The following is a 7,435-nucleotide window of genomic DNA, read 5'->3' on the forward strand; positions in this document are numbered from 1 at the left end:
ACCGTGCTGATCGGTTGGCAAGTGAACTCTGGTTGGTAGAGGCGTTGCCACGGAGAATGCACAAGTTTATGGTGACTGACAGTTAACTGCCAAGCTTTGTTTGAAATTTAAACCAGGCACCTTGACTCTGATTGGTCAAGGCATTGCCCTGAGGAATGAACCAGTGAGTGGCTCTCACTTATTTTGTTCAGCTGAAACAGGTACAATGTTTGTACATATTCTTTCAGTCTGCAAGTAACAGGGCCCTGTGTATTAATATATGTAGCTTGCAGTACACATACGTGCTCCACACTGCGAGCCCTCCTGACAATCTTAAATTGGTTTTTAGCATCATTCTTAGCCCATTGTGGATTATTTAGCTTCTCGGCCTTTTGGCTATGATCAATTGTAGTATCTGTTCTTATCAGTGCTTATTTGATTGAGAAGAGACCATGATCATTGCCTTTTGATCCTGGGGAAGCTTTGAGTAAAATGGCTATAACCAATTTTCGAGCTTCGGGCCAGGGAGTGCGCAACACCGTTCGGGTGGTCGTGAAGGACAAGGAAGGAGATGCACCGGTCGATCGCACCTTTTTCATCAAGAAAATTCTCTTCGATTGCTGCGGATTTCAAGCGACGGACGTCTTCTGTCTGCAGGATTTCCCCAGCAGTGGATACTTCGACGTGACGTTCCGGAACGTGGCGGGATGCATCAAGTTCCTGAAGGCGTTCAAGGAGAAAGGGGACCGGGCGCCACTGTCGATCCTCACAGCGGAGCCGCTCTTCACGCTTCCGTCACAACGGGACCGGGTGGTGACGATTCACCTCTACAACCCCCATGTTCCGGTGGTGGATGTACTCACCTATCTCGCCAGGTACGTTGAGGTGGCCGGCAGCAGCACTGATGTCAAGGACCCCTTTGGGATCTGGACCAGCAAGCGGCAGGTCAAGGTGATCTTGAAGGTAGATCCCAGTGGAGCCATCATCCACCCTCCCTCCAGCTTCGCTATCGGGGGAAGTCGAGGCTTCTTGGTCTACGCTGGGCAGCCCAGAGTTTGTCGCAGCTGTGGTAAATCTGGTCACATGGCAGCCAACTGCAGCACGGTTGTTTGCAAGAACTGCAAGGAGGAAGGCCATCAGACCAAGGACTGTAAGCAGACTAAGTGTTGCAACTTGTGCGGTGCGGCAGGCCATCTCTACAAGACCTGCCCCAAACGTTGTCTCAGCTATGCTCAGGCGGCAAGGTCCAAGGAATTGCCGGGCGAAGGTTCGACGAAGGCGTCCGCTGTTCGAAAGGAGACCAGCAACCTTCTCCGCAGTGAGGAACTTCAACCTGAGAAGGAAGGGGAGGCGGCTGAAACCAACGACCCAGCACCTACCCAGCGCCCGGAAACCCCTCCTCCACAGACAGAATCAATGGAGGAGGAGGCAGCAGATGGACAAACAGGTCAGTGGCAAGTGGTCCAGAGGAAAACCACAAAGAAAAAACATCCCAAAGCCACCACCCAAACCAGTGGCAAGAGGAGGCTCTCTTCTGAATCAGACTGCAACAACTCCTCTTCACTGGACGGGGAAATGCTGGAACGACAGCCCCTTCAAAAGAGGCGGCAGAACTCCGAGATGGATGATAAAGCATCCCAGCCCCCGGGCACTGGAAGCTGTGATGGGCCCGGCGTGCCCGAACCCCAATTCCCCACACGTAACGACGTGGCCAACGCATCTCAGCTCCGGGACACCGGGAGCAAAGACACGTCTGGCGCACCTGAGCTCCGGGAGACCGGGAGCTGTGATGTTTTCGAGGAGGAACAGATGGAAGCAGCTGAGGACAACCCAATCCTCTCTGCCTACAAGACCCCCCCGATGTCACCCGAGCGGCACAAACCCTGCATGAAAAATCAGGAGGGGTTTCTGAGCCCAACCAACGTGAAACTGCTTGCGCATACGATGGGTATGCAGGAACATCCCGAAGGGGAAGGACTGGGACTAGCGAGGACAAATGGTATGGGAAGCAACAACTAATTTTTAGTAAAAAATGGGTGTAAGAATTGCTTCCATTAATGTGCGTAGCATTAAATCGACTACGCGATGTGTTTCAACCTTGGATTACCTTGCCAAGGTCAAAGCTGACCTACTGTTTCTGCAGGAGTGTGGAATACCACACCTCAGCACCTACAGGCAGTGGTCGCGATGGTGGTCCCACGGGCCATCGATCTGGTCGGGGGGTAATGACTGCCGTTCCTCCGGCCTGGGTATTCTGCTGCGGGGAGGTAACTTCACCATCTCCGAAGTTAAGGAGGTGGTGGGCGGCCGCCTCCTCGTAGCAGACGTGATGTACAACAACGCTCCGCTCCGGTTGATCAACGTGTACGCCCCGGTACAACGCAGCGAGCGGCTGACCGTCTTCCAGCAGCTCCCACTGCTGCTGGCGACGTCCAGGCCGGTCATCCTAGGCGGTGACTTCAACTGCATCATCGATGTGGCTGGACGATCCGGCAGTGACGACAGCAAACTGGACGCTACATCCAGATTCCTAGTAGAAACAGTTAAGGATGCCAAACTGCACGACGTCTTCAGCAAACCTGCAGACGGAGCGCAGCGCAGATACACATGGTCAAGATCGGACGGGTCTGCCCGTTCCAGGATTGACTTCCTGTTTGTTTCCCGTGCTGTCACGGTCGGATCCACCGACGTCAAGCCGGTGTTCTTCTCCGACCACTGCCTCTTACTGGCCGACTGTCACTTACAGGACGACCAGCGGGTTGGCAGAGGGACGTGGAAGCTCAATGCGACACTGCTGACCCCAGAGAACGTTGAGGAACTCAAAAGGGATTACAAAGGTTGGAGGACCGTGAAACCCCTCTTTGAGTCTCCAGTTCACTGGTGGGAAGCGATTAAGGAGAACATCAAGAGGTTCTTCATCCACAAAGGTGTTCAGAAGGCGAAAGAGAGATACAGAGGGAACTGTCCCGACTCCAGAAAATTATGCAAAATCTACTCCGGTTGCAGTCAATGGGGGTCGAGGTCAAGGAGGACCTCCAAGAGGTGAAGAGCCAGCAGGCCTCGCTCTTTGCCAAGGAGGCCTCCAAGATCATCTTCCGGTCCAGAGTCCGCTCCATCGAGCAGGATGAGACGTGCTCGCGTTACTTCTTCCAAAAGGTACACAGAGAGAGCTCTGTTATCAGCAGCCTGAAGGAAGAAGATGGCTCGGTAACGTCTTCGCAGTCCGACATACTAAGGATCAGCAAATCCTTTTATGCTGGGCTGTATGACGCGAAGCCCACAGACAGCAGAGCCTCCCAGTCCTTCCTGTCATCTATCACAGAGGTCTTGGATGACAGCAGGAGGGAGGGACTGGACAAGCCGCTAACTCTGGACGAGCTGACAAAGGCCGTCGAGTCTTTCGAGACGAGTAAAACCCCCGGGAGCGACGGCTTACCGGTCGAGTTGTACTCGGCCCTGTGGGACTGGGTCGGCCCGGACCTGCTGGAAGTATACGAGAGTATGCTCCTGGCCAGCAGCATGTTAGAGTCCATGAGAAAAGGCATCATCACCCTCATTTACAAGCAGAAGGGGGAGAGGGCAGAAATCAGAAATTGGCGGCCCATCTCACTGCTTAATGTTGATTACAAGATTCTGTCCAAAGTCATAGCCAGTCGAGTCAAGTCTGCTCTGGAGTTGGTGATTCACCCCGATCAGACCTGTACTGTACCCGGCAGGAAGATCTCTGATAGTCTCGCGCTACTCAGGGATACGATCGCCTACGTACGGGACAGGAGGGTGGACACCTGCCTCATCAGCCTGGACCAGGAGAAGGCTTTTGACAGGATATCGCACACCTACATGATGGACGTGCTTTCCAAAATGGGGTTTGGGGAGGGAATCTGCAATTGGATCCAACTGCTCTACACAAACATCAGTAGCGCAGTGTCAATCAACGGGTGGGAATCTGAAAGTTTCCCGATCAAATCTGGAGTCAGACAGGGCTGTCCTCTGTCCCCGGTCTTGTTTGTTTGCTGTATTGAACCCTTTGCTGAGTCTATTAGGAAGGATGTGAGCATAAGAGGGGTGACAATCCCAGGCAGCGGAGGCACTCAGGTCAAAACCTCCCTGTACATGGATGACGTCGCCGTCTTCTGCTCGGATCCGCTGTCCGTGCGCAGACTGATGAGCATCTGCGACCAGTTCGAACTGGCCTCGGGAGCCAAAGTTAACCACGGCAAGAGCGAGGCCATGTTCTTTGGCAACTGGGCTGACCGATCCTTTGTCCCCTTCACCGTCAGGTCAGATTACCTGAAGGTGCTGGGGATATGGTTCGGAAGTGCCGGGGCGTGCACCAAAACATGGGAGGAGCGAGTAGCCAAGGTACGACAAAAGTTGGGCATGTGGGGGCAGCGATCTCTCTCCATTGTGGGTAAGAACCTGGTCATCAGGTGCGAGGCGCTCACGTTGTTGCTCTACGTGGCGCAGGTCTGGCCCATACCCCACTCCTGCGCCGTGGCAGTCACCCGAGCCATTTTCCGCTTCGTCTGGGGATCTAAAATGGACCGGGTCCGGAGGGACACGATGTTCAAATCTCTGGACAAGGGCGGGAAAAATGTACCCAACGTGGCCCTCATCCTGATGACCACCTTCGTGTGCGGCTGCATCAAGCTATGTGTAGATCCCCAGTACGCAAACTCCAAGTGTCACTACGTGCTGAGGTTCTATCTGTCCCCGGTGTTGCGAAGGATGGGCCTGGTCACATTGCCGCGGAACGCTCCGTGCAGTTGGGCGGCGCCGTACCACCTATCCTTCGTGGAGCAGTTTCTGCGGAAAAACACCTTTGACCACCGGTCCATCAGGCAGTGGTCTGCACGGAATGTCCTCAAGGCCCTACGGGAAAAGGAAACGGTGGATCCTGTCGGATGGTTCCCCGAGCAGACCGTCAAAGTCATTTGGCGGAATGCCTCATCACCAGAACTTTCAAACAAGCACCAAGACGTAGCTTGGCTGGTGGTGAGAAGGGCCCTCCCCGTCAGATCCTTCATGCACACCCGAAGTCTCGCCCCCTCCGCACAGTGCCCCCGCGTTGGCTGTGGTGGGGAAGAGACGGTCGCCCACCTCCTCCTGGAATGTGCCTTTGCAAAGCAGGTGTGGAAAGAGATGCAGTGGTTTTTGTCAAGGTTCATCCCAAGCAGCTCTGTAACACAGGAGTCTGTGCTCTACGGGCTGTTCCCAGGGACGCACACCGAGACAAACATCAACTGCTGCTGGAGGACTATCAATTCGGTGAAAGACGCCCTTTGGTCTGCCCGAAACTTGCTGGTCTTCCAGCGCAAAGAGTTGTCCACCGCCGAATGTTGCAGACTGGCACATTCCAAGGTCCAGGACTACGTGCTGAGGGACGCACTAAAGCTTGGGGCAGCCGCAGCAAAGGCTCAATGGGGAAAGACCACAGTGTAAGGTTCCCCCACCAAGCTGGACTGAGGGGCTGGAACCATGGGAAGCCCCTCGAACTGTATCGTTAATATTCTCAATTGCTGTAAATGTAAAACTGTAATTGACATGACAATTGTGAAACGGAAGGGTTGGGAAGAAACTCGACATTATTGAAAGAAACTGATCTCTTTTGCAATGTTTGTATTTTTTCGTGCTGCTTGGAAACTGTTTGGCAATGTAATTTTTACAGATTTTTATGAATAAAGTATATTTTGGAAAAAAAAAAAAATCCTATTGTGTTATGATCTGCACCACACGGAGAGTGCACTCGAGCCCTATTGGGTCATGGTCTGCACTACATGGAGAGCGCACTCTCGCCCTATTGGTTTGTGGTCTGTACAACATGGAGAGTGCACTCTCACCCTGTTGGGTTATGGTCTGTACAACATGGAGATGCGAACTCTCACCCTGTTGGATTATAGTCTGTACAACATGGAGAGTACATGCTCACCCTGTTGACTACATGTCTGTTCAACATGTAGAGCGAACTCTTACCCTGTTGGGTTATTGTCTGTACAACATGGAGAGTGCACTTTCACCATGTTGGGCTATAGTCTGTACAGCTTGGAGACTGCACTCTCCCCTGATTGGGTTATGGTCTGTACTACATGAAAAGTGCATTCTCACCCTATTGTGTTATGATCTGTACAACATGGAGAGTGCACTCTCGCATTATTGGGTTATGGTCTGCACAACATGGAGACTGCACTTCCGCTCTATTGGGTTATGGTCTGCAATACATGGAGAGTGCCCTCTCACTCTTTTGGTTTCTGGTCTGTCCAACATGGAGAGTGCACTCTTGCTCCATTGGGTCATGGTCAGCACGACATGGAGAGTGTACTCTCACCCTATTGGGTTATGGTCTGTACTACGTGAAGAGTGCAGTCTCACCCTATTGTGTAATGATCTGTACAACATGGAGAGTGCACTCTCGCATTATTGGGTTATGGTCTGTAATATATGGAGAGTGCCCTCTCACCCTTTTGGGTTCTGGTCTGTCCAACATGGAGAGTGCACTCTCACCCCATTGGGTTACAGTCTGTACAACTTGGAAAGTGCACACTCCCCCTATTGGGTTATGGTCTGTACTACATGAAGAGTGCACTCTCACCCTATTGTGTTATGATCTGAACAGCATGGAGAGGGCACTCTCGCCCCATTGGGTTATGCTCTGCACAACATGGAGAGTGCAATCCCGCCCTATTGGGTTATGGTCTGTAATACATGGAGAGCGCTCTCTCACCCTATTGGGTTCTGGTCTGCACAACATGGAGAGTGCACTCTCGCCCAATTGGGTCATGGTCTGCTCGACATGGAGAGTGCACTCTCACCCTATTGGGTTATAGTCTGCACAAAATGGAGAGTGCACTCTCGCCCAATTGGGTCATGGTCTGCTCGACATGGAGAGCGCCCTCTCACCCTATTGGGTTCTGGTCTGCACAACATGGAGAGTGCACTCTCGCCCAATTGGGTCATGGTCTGCTCGACATGGAGAGCGCCCTTCTCACCCTATTGGGTTCTGGTCTGTGCAACTTGGAGAGTGCATGCTCCCCCTATTGGGTTATGGTCTGTACTACATGAAGAGTGCACTCTCACCCTATTGTGTTATGATCTGTACAACATGGAGAGTGCACTCTCGCATTATTGCGTTATGGTCTGCACAACATGGAGAGTGCACTCTCGCATTATTGGGTTATGGTCTGCACAACATGGAGAGTACACTCTTGCATTATTGGGTTATGGTCTGCACAACAGGGAGAGTGCACTTCCGCTCTATTTGGTTATGGTCTGTAATACATGGAGAGCGCCCTCTCACCCTTTTGGGTTCTGGTCTGTCCAACATGGAGAGTGCACTCTTGCCCTATTGGGTCATGGTCAGCACGACATGGAGAGTGCACTCTCACCCTATTGGGTTATAGTCTGCACAACTTGGAGAGTGCACACTCCCCCTATTGGGTTATGGTCTGTACTACATGAA

At 52.5% G+C, this 7,435-nt stretch overlaps 1 pseudogene; it reads left to right on the forward strand.

Moving 5' to 3' along the window:
• Positions 1–355: 355 nt before the first annotated feature.
• On the forward strand, positions 356–464 carry LOC137346357 (U2 spliceosomal RNA; annotated as a pseudogene).
• The last annotated feature ends 6,971 nt before the right edge of the window (positions 465–7,435 follow it).

This window comes from Heterodontus francisci, chromosome 29 (genome assembly GCF_036365525.1).
Source record: "Heterodontus francisci isolate sHetFra1 chromosome 29, sHetFra1.hap1, whole genome shotgun sequence".
NCBI classification, from domain to species: Eukaryota; Metazoa; Chordata; class Chondrichthyes; order Heterodontiformes; family Heterodontidae; genus Heterodontus; species Heterodontus francisci.